This window comes from Miniopterus schreibersii (genome assembly GCF_964146895.1).
Source record: "Miniopterus schreibersii genome assembly, chromosome: 18".
NCBI lineage: Eukaryota > Metazoa > Chordata > Mammalia > Chiroptera > Miniopteridae > Miniopterus > Miniopterus schreibersii.
In genome coordinates, this window is record NC_138121.1 from 11,444,441 (window position 1) to 11,457,425 (window position 12,985).

General features: G+C 49.7%; 1 protein-coding gene across 1 annotated transcript in view; it reads right to left on the bottom strand.

The window, feature by feature from the left end:
• Positions 1-11,272, bottom strand: part of CDH8 (cadherin 8) — a 269,040-nt gene extending 257,768 nt beyond the window's left edge. The window contains exon 1 of the mRNA XM_081119970.1: positions 10,906-11,272. The gene's annotated coding sequence lies outside the window, so the exon portion shown is untranslated. The remainder of the gene's footprint in view (positions 1-10,905) is intronic.
• Positions 11,273-12,985: the final 1,713 nt, after the last annotated feature.

The following is a 12,985-nucleotide window of genomic DNA, read 5'->3' on the forward strand; positions in this document are numbered from 1 at the left end:
GATTACTTTAAATTTTATTGAAACGGTTTCAGCTTTTAAAACATTTACTTAAAAATGAAAAGCCAATATTATGTTCTGCAAAAGAAGTAAAGTGAACACTTAGAAAATGTCTGGTTAATATTCCATCGTTGAGACGAACTATACACACGCACACACACTATATGTATGCAGCTTGGAGATGGTAGGTCATCAATAATGAAGACACACCAATATGTATCCACACGTTAGATATAACATACGTGTGTGTATTTATAGCTAGTGTTCAAAACAGCCCTAGACTGTAAATATTATCATCATTCCCATTTTAGAGAAAGGTAGACTGGAGCACAGAGAAATTGGTATGTTAAGCAATGTTTTATTTTCACTGAACTAGACACTGCCAAAGCCTGGGGTCATCTCTCTCTTGGCTAAAAGGGAGGACCAGTGACAGTTAGAGGTAAGGGCGAACTGTTCAATATTTAACAAGCAGCTCTCAAAAAGGGAAACAAAAGGATGCCCGATTTCTGATTTCCATGCTACAACTATCTCCAACATGACCAACTTCAAGCTTAGCATGACCATGAACCAGCCCTAGGGCAGTTCCTGAAATTTTAGCAATCAGCTCAGATGTGCCCAGTGAGAGTTACTCCAGGACCCCCACCATAGTGGGAGTGCTTCTCAAACTTTAATATACGTTCGCATCCCCCACAACTCTAGATAAAATGCAGATGCTGCCCCAGTGCATCTAGGGCGGGGCCTGCGATTCTGCATTTCTGACCATCTCTCCTGTGGTGCAGAGGCTACTGATTGGAGGACCCCAGTTTGAGAAGCCAGGGGTCCCAGAGAATAGGACCAGCTCCCCATTCAGACCATCTCCTTGAGATGACCTGAAGGATTCAACGGTGGTATGGTGGGAAATTCACTCCCTGCTCGGTGTCATTTAAAGCAGTGCCCATAAACTACTTACCATCACTGTGCAGAGGGAGCCACATGCATATATCAGACTCTGGGAAACCCTGCACTGAGGTGTATGCATATATAGGATTCTGCAAGATGCCATAATATCCCTCCTCCCCTTCATATCAGCATCAGAAGAGACACGGGAAAAACCGCCCACTGACTGGCGTGTCCATGGCATGTGCATTTTAACAGGAGCTGGTGAGACTTGACCTTCACTTCAGCAGAGTCTGCCACTTGGAGAGAAATGGGATTCTACCGTGACCACGAGAACCACACTATTTCATATGCTTGCACCTCTGCCACAGGCAGAGCTAATATTGTCCCTTCTATGATCAGAGAACAGTTTTATAAGAATTCTTGAGATGCCACCAAATGTTGTGTCACTTTCCTCAGAATTAATAAGCATTTTGAGTAGCCACTGCGTACACAAACTGCTTAGCTCTATGCAAGGGTAAAGAAATTGTGCAAGGTTGTAAGGCCTGGGCAAAAAAAAAAATCAATTTATTTTTAGATTTTCTAACCACAATATGTATGTCTGGCCAAGCAATCCACTTTATTATAATGCTGCTACATCGATTTACACCCAGATAGTGAGATGAAGAGATTTCACAGTCTCTCTGGAATTCCTACAAATAAAGTCTTTGGAATTCCCCCATAAGAAGGCATCCTCTCTTGGGTAATATACTTGTAATCTGACTTTTCATTCACACTCACATTTTCGAGATAGTTCCAATTACAACCTGGATCGCACCCTCCTGACCCCAACATTCGATCAAGGTGAAATCGGTCGATTCTCAAATGCGTTACGTCATTACACAAAAACACACTGCACCATCGATTTTGCAAAAGGCCCAAAGTTCCAAACGCTAGGCCACACACCGAGAGGTGACGTCTAAAATAAAAACAGGCTTTTACAGACACTTTAGGATTCAATCCAGCAGATGATTGTGGTTGACAGGAAATTATGCTTTTATGATCCACGGGGCTTAGTGGCCACAATATTTCATAGAAGCAAAAATGACACACGGGACCGGAGAGTTTCTATTAAAAATGTTCCTGACCTTGAATTTAGAGCCATTAGCGGGCTGTTTCAAAACAGGCAAATGAACATTGAATTCAAAGTGGTATTTCAGGAATACTGGAGATGTGATTCAGCGTGAGGCCCAGTGAGGTTCAGGGAGGCACAGGTAGAAAGGGGCTTGGGGTCTTGGCGAGGAAGGACACATGCATGTGTCCAAATATAAATAATACAAGACAATCACCATCCCTGAAGCCTTCAGAATTCTCTGACCAGTTTCCCTGGGCAGAATAACATTCTAAATGTTCTTTTTTATTATTATTATTATTGAATTTATTGGGGTGACAATGGTCAATATGAACATACAGGTTTCAGGTGTGGGTTTCTATGTTACAAGATCTGTATATTGCTCTGTGTGCCCACCACCCAAAGTCATATCTCCTCCTGTGATCATATATTAAGACCCCCTTCCCTCTGGCAACCACCACACTGTTGTTTGTGTCCACAAGTTTCAGTTTTTTATCCCACATATGAGTGAAGTCATATGGTTCTCAGCTTTTTCTGAGTTATTTCACTTAGCAACATGTTTTATGTACACATACACACACATGGATTTGTCTCATGTCTTCCCTCAGCCGTAACCCTTCTGATCACCTTTCCTTGGCACCAGACCATCTACTTATCCAGCTGTGTCTATTGACCCAAAGGCATATAATTTGCCAAAATAATATCGGCCAAATCTACTTCGCTCTGTTATTGGCATGTTCCTCTGTTTCTACCGGAAGCTTTAGTTTCTTTAAGTTCTCTAATGATTGGTTATTTTAGCAAAAAAATAAATGAATACATAAATGCCTTCTCTTTTTCCCCCCAAGATGGAGTCAGAATTTTGTTTCTGCCATAGACGCTTTTCGATCAGTCACAGGCAGTTCAGGATGGAGAGACGAGGTCCCTGACAAAGCCAACAAGGTCGCAGCAAGGTCCCTTCTATAGAGTTATAGAGCTAGGCCTTTATTTATGAAAACTTTCTTCAAATGATAAGGTCAGTTAAGCTATTGAAGCGAAGTCTATCGTGCTGGACTTGCTTAAAGCAGAGCTGCATGGAGATCATCTCAGAAAGACCAGTGGAAGTCCCACACTCCTTAGACACAGGGCAGGGCCAGGGAGCCACTTCCCAAGTCTCACTTAAATCCCTCCTTCATTTCAAAAGCCACATCCCTTGCTGTCTTTCCATCACCTGCTCGAAATGTAATAGTCAGAGACGGAATGAGTGAAAACAGGATGTACTGGCCATTTGTGGGAGGAGGTCATGGGGAGAATGTGACCACCCATGGACCCTGGAGCTGGACGGGGGCAATGGGAGGAGGCGCCTTAGCCCCTCCTGGTCCTTGGGATGGAGGTTCTGCCCACTGTTCCCACACCAGGAGCCACTTCAAGAATGCAGCCTGGAGAGAGCAATGTAGGGCTGAGACCACCTGGACCGAATATGGGACTGAGCCTCACTGAGGCCTCTGTGCAAACTTAAGATTCTCCCAGGAGGGTGCAGAGAGCTCCTTGTCTGAGGCCACCCAAGTCAAGCCTCCCATGTAAGTCCCCTTGCTTATTAAAACCGCCACCCACCGATGCGGAGCGGTCCGCCCCCTTCTCCAGTCTCTGCTTGCCCTCGGTGCATGGAGGCCAGTTCGGAATTTCACCCGGAGAGCTCCTGAGGTCGCAAGGTGCAGGCCAACACCGCCCTTTAAGTCACAGCAACCAACAGGAATCCCTCTTATTCTTACCAACTTTATAATGCAGAGGAACTGTGGGGAGCTCCAAGGCACAGTGGTTAATAGCACTGACACTAGAGTCGGGGAGAAGTCATCTGAGTCACAGTTCTATCGTTCACAATGGAAGTGACCTGGACAAACTTATTTCAACTGCGGCAGACAAGGAAACTAATGCTCTGTGTTTAATACTACCTAACTCGAAGGACTGCAGAAAAAAATTAAACAAGAGAAGCTATGTAAAACTCTTTGTCAATGTAGCAATAATAGTTTGTATTGAATGCTTCATGTGCTTAACAAAAATGTTAACCGATTTTATACAATTATTTTATTTCAATTTCTTGCTGTGTACATCACCGGAGGAAATTGCAGTGTTCTATGTAGTCAGGTAATAAATAAATAACCTTTCTCCAACCCTTGATCTTAAAATAAATGACATGAACCAGGTTGGATATAAATAAAATAGCATTTCATAAATAGCCTTCCCTACCTGCAGCTAACATACAATTAATGACTTCAAATAGTTTTATTAGGCCTCTAGAGGACTGTAGTTTTACCCACCCACCTCCAGTCAACCCAGTCTCTCTTTTTGATAGAAGACATGGCACTGTCGTCTCCATCACTATTTTCTCCTGAGAGGGCAAAGTGCAGAAACACAGGTCTACAACCAGGGATATTCACTTTCAACCAAGTTGTAACTGTTCATTTAAAAAAAAAAAAAATCTGGTACTTTCCTTCCACAAGAAGAATCCAATTGCATTTCATAATCATCTATATATATTTTTTTGCAAGAATGGGGCAGGTCAAGTAGGGAGTCCCTATTAAATCAAAGAAGAGGCCACAGTGATATCTAAACCATCCTCAGAAGGAGCTCAGTGAAGATGCTGCTGGTGAGAGATTTGTTTCAGGTAGTGTCTTCTTCCAAAAATACTCAACAAATGTTTTCTTTTGTGTATTTCAAGGAATTTTAGCACAACTGACGACAGTTAGAAATGAGCAGCTCTCCCTTCTTGCTTGAGAAAGGTGGAAATGATTAAAATCAGTTATATCAGGCAACCAGGGCTACAGGGCCTGTAATACTGAGACCGAAAGGAAGCCAAGTATCCCAGCATAAGGAGTCAAGATTCTGCCAATTAGATTATACTGTGTAGTAACCACCTTACAAGTGCACCTTCCTGACATTCTTTCATGTCTCAGACTTTATAGCTTAAATACCACCCACTGACACTGTTACCATGAACTACGGGCACAGGCGATGGGGAAGACAGTCAGGGAGCATGCCACCATCTGACACATTGAGATGTCACAGAGAACACAGAGTTCATGAAAATTAACTAAACTGCTTATACAGATTCTAAAAAGAGTATACTATCTCCAGCTATAATATGTTAGTGGAACTCAAAGACAAGTATGTTTTACTGCAATAAAAATAGATACTTCCCCCCCCCCATATTTCTGAGCATCCCCATTTTGAAGATGGGCCTATTTGGATATAGAAAAGTTAAGTTCTTGTGTGTCAAGCTGAAAGGGCAATAGACTAATATTGAATGGCCATGTGCCCTTGTAATAGTTATATCACATTTTGGAGATGAGATTGCATATATAAGAAAGCAAAGCATTCCCTTATAATATTTATATCACCCACCCATCTACATATTTTATGTTATTTGTGTCACATCAGGAATCAAATAATCATATCTTATGCATTAATCTCTCTAGAAAGAAACAATGCCTGGGAAATGCTGTTCTTACTGCTAATAGAATATGAATATACTTTGATAATATTCTCACTTAATTATATACATAGAAAGGATTAAAAAGATTCAATTTACTATTCACTTGCAAGATATTCAATTTGCTTAAAATATCAGCAGACACATTCACAAAAGCACTTTACAATGGAATATATATAGATATATATATATAAATATATATATATTTTTTCCCTGTGTGTATATGTGAGGGCCAGGTATCCTGCTGATTAAAAGCAATATACAGGAGTACAGAATTATCTTCTAAAACACTCAGACCTGCAGTTCGTTCACATGAGGGTAATATGAACTATTCCATTTAAACACAAAATATATTAAAGAGGGAATGAAGAGAGGAAGAGACAAAGAAAGGAGATAAGTCAGCTTTTCTTGGTGGTTTTGTGTTTTTTAAATACATTCCCAGCAAGGGAAATCTACAGATGCTGAGTAACACGTGAAACACTTTCATAATCAGAGCATTTTTTTCCCCATCAAATAGAGCTTAGCGTCACATATAGTTTCATAGCATGCTTGATGTAAACCTAACTTCGGAGGCATTCTCATTTTTACAAAGCTGACTTTTATATCCCCGGACCATTTAAAAGTGATTTCAAAGGAGGAAAAATAAGCTTTGTGAAACATGAAAAAAAAAAAAAAAACTGATTAAAAAAAAAAAGAGAGAGAGATAAGCTGTGTCTAAAAATAAACTCGGGACAACGTATGCAACTTCTGTAGAGAAGACTGAGGCAGATCATCACAATAATATGGAACGCTGGCCATGACGGTGTCCTGCCCTCCCCTTTACCGAGCGTGCACCGTCTTTGCTAATTGTTAACACACGAACTCAATGTTTACTGAGCACTAACTCTGGCCTTAGCCCTGAACCAGCCATCATTCTAACGTCCGCAGTTGTCTTGGGCCATGGGGTAGGGAAGGAGAGTGTTTGAAGGTTCTCAATACAAGTGTTGCTCTTTTACGATGCTTTTCCAAAGAGACACCCGAAAATCACATCTGTGTAGCTCTACCTCCTAACAGAACTTAAAAGACTTCTGAACGCAAGAAGAGGGGGTGATGTTTACGACGGGGAGCAGCGCATCGCGTTTAAAACTCGGGAAATAAAAGCGTGGCCCAGGTCAGGAACAGGTGTGATGCTGGCCCCGTGCTTTGCCACCAAGGGGGGACGGAGACCCGGGGCGTGGGGGCACACGGGAGCAGCCGCCACCTGGCATCCCTCGGACTTACATCTTTTCTGACCTTTGGCAGTGGCCAGGTTCAACTCATTTTCTCCTCGTGGCTGCACCTGAAGCGGGTCCCAGAGGCAGGCACCAACGGTTCAGCAGAAATCTACCGGGTGCCCCAACTTCCAGGGAAATGACACGACAGAGGAGTAATAGCTCTCGGGTTAATTAAGCCTCACTGAACCAGAGGACCCCCTGGGCCCATCAAGATATTCCTCTGCTTAAGTGTATGTGTCGCCGAGGGGCCCACGCCGCAGACAGGTGCACTGTTTTTAGCAAGAAATGGTCAATCTACCACTTCGAGAGCCGGGAAGGTAAATCAAATAATCTAAGGCAGACAAAAATAGCAAAAAAACATGACAAAAATCTCATACTTGAACCAGCAAGTGAGTTAGTTACAGGGGCGTGCTTTTACGTTTTCTGGAAGTTTGTGTGTGTGTGTGTGTGTGTGTGTGCGCGACACATAATACAGAACACAAGAATCAGCTGCGGTTCACTCCACCCTCCATAGGAGGTCGGAGGTGTGCAATACACCAAAGTTAGGGGCCTCTCCCCAAACTAAAAAGCCAAGTCTGTCCATCTCAGCTCTGCATGCCAACCGTGCTGAAAACAAAGAGAAAACGGCATTTTTTCCCCCCCTGCTTCTCTGAATAACGTTGTAAGAAATATCGAGCGGACTGAATCCAGCAGCACCCCCGAGCACAGTATTTTCACAGGAAAGTCTTGGGACCTTAAGTGCCTCAGTAACGTAAAAGGCAGCTGCTCTGAGTCTGCTTGTTCCTGGATTTGTCAAACACGAAACTCGGCGGAGGGACCAGAAAAGTGCTGTCGAAAACATAAAGGCAATGCCAGGCTTCCCAAAAGCTCCTGGAGTTGCATGGAAAATGGGCTCCCGCCCGAATGTTGACAAAGCTACAAGGTGTGCCACCTTGAGCAGGAAAGGGAACATTATTATTTTTCTTTCAAGCCTTAATTTATTTATACGTTTCTCTGAACGGTTGCAAGTATGGGGTTGCAACTTTCCTCTATGGGCTAGTTCCTTTTCTCTCACCAATAAACAGTTGAAAGGAACCTCGGAAGCAAAGCCCGGAGGTACGATTTCCTGAATAGAATCACTATACTCTCACTCTTCGCAGTGTCCTAAGTTTTGCTCCAACCATCGGATGCTCCCTGGGACCCAGGAGTATCCTGGACCTTAAATCCTTTACAAGGCCATGCGGCATCGGGAGCCCATTCACGTAACAGCCCGAAAAACTGCTTCCTCAAGTGGTCTGTGCCATCCTGCGGCACATGCTTTGAGGGGTGTTTGTTTGCTTTCACATCCAGCACACACCACCATCGGCTGCTTAGAGTGTGTTCAATTAAGGGGCTGCTTTGGATGACTGCTGCCTTGAGCAGAGTTTCACATGGTACCCAAATAAAGTTATTTTTCAGGTTAAAGACTTCCTTCCCCTTAGAGTCCCTATGAGCATCGCAGGCACATGGAGCTGCTCTTCTGGTGAGGGCTGCTAGAAAATTGTTCTGCGGCTAAATTCAGGAGCTCACGAAGTGCCTCCCAGATACCAAAAATGTAGCCCCCCCCAAAAGGCTAGCGTCTTGGGTGGAGAGACGGACCCGTCTGGAGCCTTGAGAGTTTTAGGAGGCTGCAGACTGTTGAACTAAAGAATTGATTTTTATTTTTTTTAATAGTAATAATAATTGGAAATACGAGCTCCGGGTTGCAGGGGAGACAGAGATTTAAAAGTTTGAATGACAGCGTAAATTTCAGAAAGCATCCAGCCTATCTGTGACGGTCACAGGATACCCCGCCACTCGTCTGGGTGGCGTGGGGGACAGAGTAAGGAAAATAAACAGCCCTGAGTCAAGCAGTCCCCAGAGTTGCCGGGGAGGCTCTTCTCTCTGTTTTCGCAACAGATTTTTCTCAACTCCAAGCCCTCTTCAGGGCCCAGAAAATAATATATCAAAGGTGATTTAAAATCCCACAACTGCTCCAGCACCAGCAGCAACGGCACCGGCTGTGTGACGGGGCCCTTCGGATCGGCTAAAGCAGAATTACGGAATATTACTATTAGTATTATTATTTAATCAGAGGGAAAGCCCTACAATTCCTCCCAGCCACAGGGCTCGGGGCAGTGGAAACACAAAACAAAAATGCAACCCCTCAGAGAAGAGTCTTCAGTGGTATCAGGTCTCTGAGGAGAGGAATCTGTCTCCTCTCTAACACACACCCGCGCGTGCACACGCGCGCACGCACGCACACACACACACTCAGGCACTCCCAAATAAACCCCCTGCAAAAGTGGGCGCAGCGGCTGGAGGCAGCACCCAGCCAGGCAGGCTCCCGGCGGTGTTGAGCATGAAGGATAGATAGGGCTCATTTTGCATGCAGTGAGGTGCAGCGGCGAGGTTGAATGGATGGAAAATCCCACTCTCCAATCTTACATAAATATCTCTCTTTTTCCCCCACATACAGTTTTCCAGTTGAGAAGCTGCTCTAATGAAGCCGGAGGTGACAGCCCAGGGGAGGGCTGTTAACCATGGAGACGGCTGTCAGGAGAGCACAGGGGTTGCCAAAGGGCCCCAACCAACCCCAGCCCCCTTGCCCCTGCCCCTGCGCTCGGCTGGGCCACGGCGCCAGAAGCCAGGGCGCAGCGCTCCTGCCTACCTTCTCCGGGGTCCCCTCCTGCCCATGGTCAGCCCACAAGTCCCGGGAAGAGCGAGGAAGAAAGCCGCCGGCGGATCTCATTAGCAGCGCGCCCGGCGCGCGCAAGGACCGAGGGCTCCAGCCTCTTAAAGAGGAAACTCCGGTGGAAGCTTCAGGAAAGGGTGGCAAAGTTGCAGGGACCCGGGCCCCCTCCGGCTGGCTCCATTATAGGCTCCAGCCTTCCCCTGGAGCTGCAGGGAGCAGCTGCCAGCCCGATTCCCATCACAGGCGAATGTTGCGCGCTTGCAACAGTAAACAATTAATGTTATTTGGTTTCTTAAACATGTAGCAACCCGAGCTCGCAGCTGCTCTCTCCGCCGGCGGAGGCGAAGGGTTAGCCCTTGACTGGCCGCGGGCTCTGAGCCTGCGGGGAAGGGTCCATGACGGGGAAACTTTGAGATTTCGGGCAGATTTGGGGAGGGGAAGGCTTTGGTCTTGGGGAGGGCAAGCGCGGAGGGAAAATGCGGATACCTGTTGGCATCCCGGTTGGCGGCGGCGGCGGCGGGCTTTCGCTGTGTGCCAGCCGCGGCTGGAGCCTGGGAGAACCGGAGCCGGTCCCCTAGGAACCTGTTACGCGCTGGCAGAGCCAGGGCGAGAGCCGTCTCCTCCTCAGGTCCTGCGAGGGGTGCCCGCCCCCCACCTCCACCCGGTTGGCGGATACGAGCGGTGAGATGATGACAGCGCAGCTCCAGGCTCTGCAGGCGCCCGGAGGGGGTTGAGGGGACCGAGAAGTCCCCGGCTCTGGGGGGAGGAGGGGGGGCTCTGTGAGCTCGGTCTCACCGGCTGAGAAAGGGCACTGCCTGGGGGTCCTGCCTGGGTGAGGGGCCGCGTCTTGGAGACTGCAGAGCCGCGGGGCGGCGCGGGATCCCGCAAGTTTGCAGCCGGCACCGCGCCTCCCAGCCTGGAGCAGCCACTTGTGGGAAAGCCTGGCGCTGGGGCGCCGGCTGCCGAGTCGTGGTCCGCAGCCCCACCGCGGGGGTCGCCCTCCCTCCCCTCCGGGGCGGGGGTGGGGGAGATGCAGCAAACCAGCCAGAGGGCACCGGCCCCTTCGCCTCCTCTCCTCCGCCTCGCAGCCGCCTCAGCACCCGCGGCAGGCGCTCCCCAATCACCGCGCGGCCCCCGCAGGGAAGGCGCGCGCTGCAGCTGCGCCCGCCCGGGTCGCCAAGCGGCGGAATGCGCCAGGCGGCCGCGAGGAGGGAGACCGGCCGGAAAACTGGAGGGGCGCAGCCGACTTGCTACTCCCCGGGATCCACGGTCACAGCGGTTTGCAAACATCTTCACGCAAAACCCTGAGGCTCCCCACCCGCTGTGCATATCAGGAGAGAAGACGCAGCTCAGCCCGGCGCCCGGGCTGGGAACCCGCATCCAGCCTCTGAGCGGGAGGCACGCGAGGTGTCCGAAGGGGCATGGGGGGGGGGGGGTTCCTAAAAGAAACGGTCCCTTCTGGATGCTGGGGGAATGGAGAAAAACGGGGGAGGGGCAGGGGGTCACTTACTCTGGCGCGGCTTGCTCCGCGGGGGCGAATTTCAAGCCTCTGGGTTCACCAACGGCTGGAGGGACTCTGGGTCGGCTCCCGAGGGCGGCGAGCACCGAACGGTCCCCGCGCGCTGGGCAGGTGCCTCCGGATTCCGTTCATGCCTCCAGGAGCCGCGGGGCTTGGCGCGGAGACTCGGGGCGGGCGCGCCGGGCTCTGGGTGTCCGCAGCCCCGAGTGCAGCGAGCGGCTGGGTGGACGCAACCGTCTGGGCGCCAAGCGGCGACAGCGGACGAGCTCCGAGGAGGCAGGGAGATTCCAGATAAATCCAATAATTCTGGGCTGAGCGCTCCGGCGTGCGAGCCCGCCTGCCTGCCAAATGTAACTGTGAAGTGATGTGGAAAAGTGAGCCGGGTGCCTCCCCTGACGGATCTCATTGGGCAGAGCGCAGAGGCAGGTCTACCACTTGGAAATTCGTGTAAGCGGCCCCCCGCCCCGCCCCGCCCAGCCTTCCCCCGTCGCCCGCGCGCGCCGGCTCCTTGGCTCTCCCCCTTGCCGAGTGGGCACGCAACTTTTGGCTCCTGGCGGCCAAGCACGCCCCGCGCGTCTCCGCAGCCAGAGGAGGCGGCGGGGCGGAGACGCGCCCTTCCGTGCGGTGCGCGCAGCCCGCGGAGGGCCAAGCTCGCGGGGCGAGAGGGCTGGCAGATGCTAGAGGCTGCGGGGGGGGGGGGGGGTCCCCGCGAGCTGTCTCTCTCGGCGGACCTGAGCTCTGCGGCTGGAGGTAGTTTGGGAAGCGTCTCAGTCACCCCACGGCTGTTTTTCGTGGGAGGAAGCGGGCGCACAGGGCAGTGGGGTGCGCGTGGGCAGCTTACCTGGTCATTCCAGGAGCCTCCTGCGGACGGAGCGAGGTGCGTGGAAGACCGCTGCCTTCACCTCAGACCCTAAGGGTTCAGAGACTGCGGTAGGGTGGTTCTTGGGGTGACGCGCATTTCTGACATCCCCACGCTTCTCCTTTGGGGAGATGAGTCGAGGGACAGCGGAGGGATGCGCGCACTAAGAAGGTGTGGAAAAGCGAGCGGAACTTGCTTGGAAATACAGGGAGGCGTTGCCAAAGGTCTTCTCGATGTGCCCCGGCCTCCAGCTCTCCTCTTGGGCACCATGCGTGCAGCTCCCCAGCCTCCCCCGAAGACATGCCCTGTCCGTGGCCCCTTCAGGTCCTCCGATGGACTCCGCTCTGATCAGAGAAAGGGCCACCCTGGGGGAGAGCCAGTGTAAGGAGAAGGGAGCGTGAGTTGGGAGGTCCGGTTTCTTTCCTTCGCATCACTGTGGCTAACGCGTAGACATCTATCACCCACTGAGATCACCTTTTAATAAAATTAGCAAAAAAAAAAAAAAAAAAAAAAAGATGAACCGAGCCTTAACTTTTTTGCTTCCCTCTAGGGAACAGCCCAATTGACAAGTCCATTTCCCGTGCACTGGAAGCTGGCTCTGGGGAAGGGCTTCACCACCTGGGGACTGAGCCCAAGCAGATGGAGAAAGGGTGCAGAGGGCCAGGCGCAAGGTCTGTGGAGCTTGCACTGTCTGCCTCGGATTAATGAGACAGAGCCAGCAGAAGGGGAGAACAGGCACAATATGCGTATAATATATATGTAGATTTGACATTTTTGCACGCGGCCTCTAACATCCCATTGCGGAATGCTAAAGAGGGTATTGACTCCAGGCCTGCCTGTTTCCCATTCTAGCTGTCATGGGCAAGACAGTTATTTCAGAGAGGGAGAGAGCCCGGGACAACCAGGAGGTACCCCCCCCAACCCCCAGGCAGTCGCTAAATAACTGTTTGTTCTTTCCTCAGACTCTGTGTGCTTGCAGGGTGTTCAGGAGCGGGCTGGTTCCCTCTTTCAAACCAGGAGCAGCCGTCACACCTCCGTCACGGGGTGACTGCCGCTAGGCTGGGCGGTCCCAAGTGGACAAAGAAACGCAGCCCATCTTGGGTTGGGTTTGGTTTTCAGCCACTCCTTTTCGCGTTAAACAAACGGTCTGAACTTTTCCTTGGGGGTCCCTTCTTACATCAGGGAGAGCGAAACAAAAGCTTGTGTGTTACC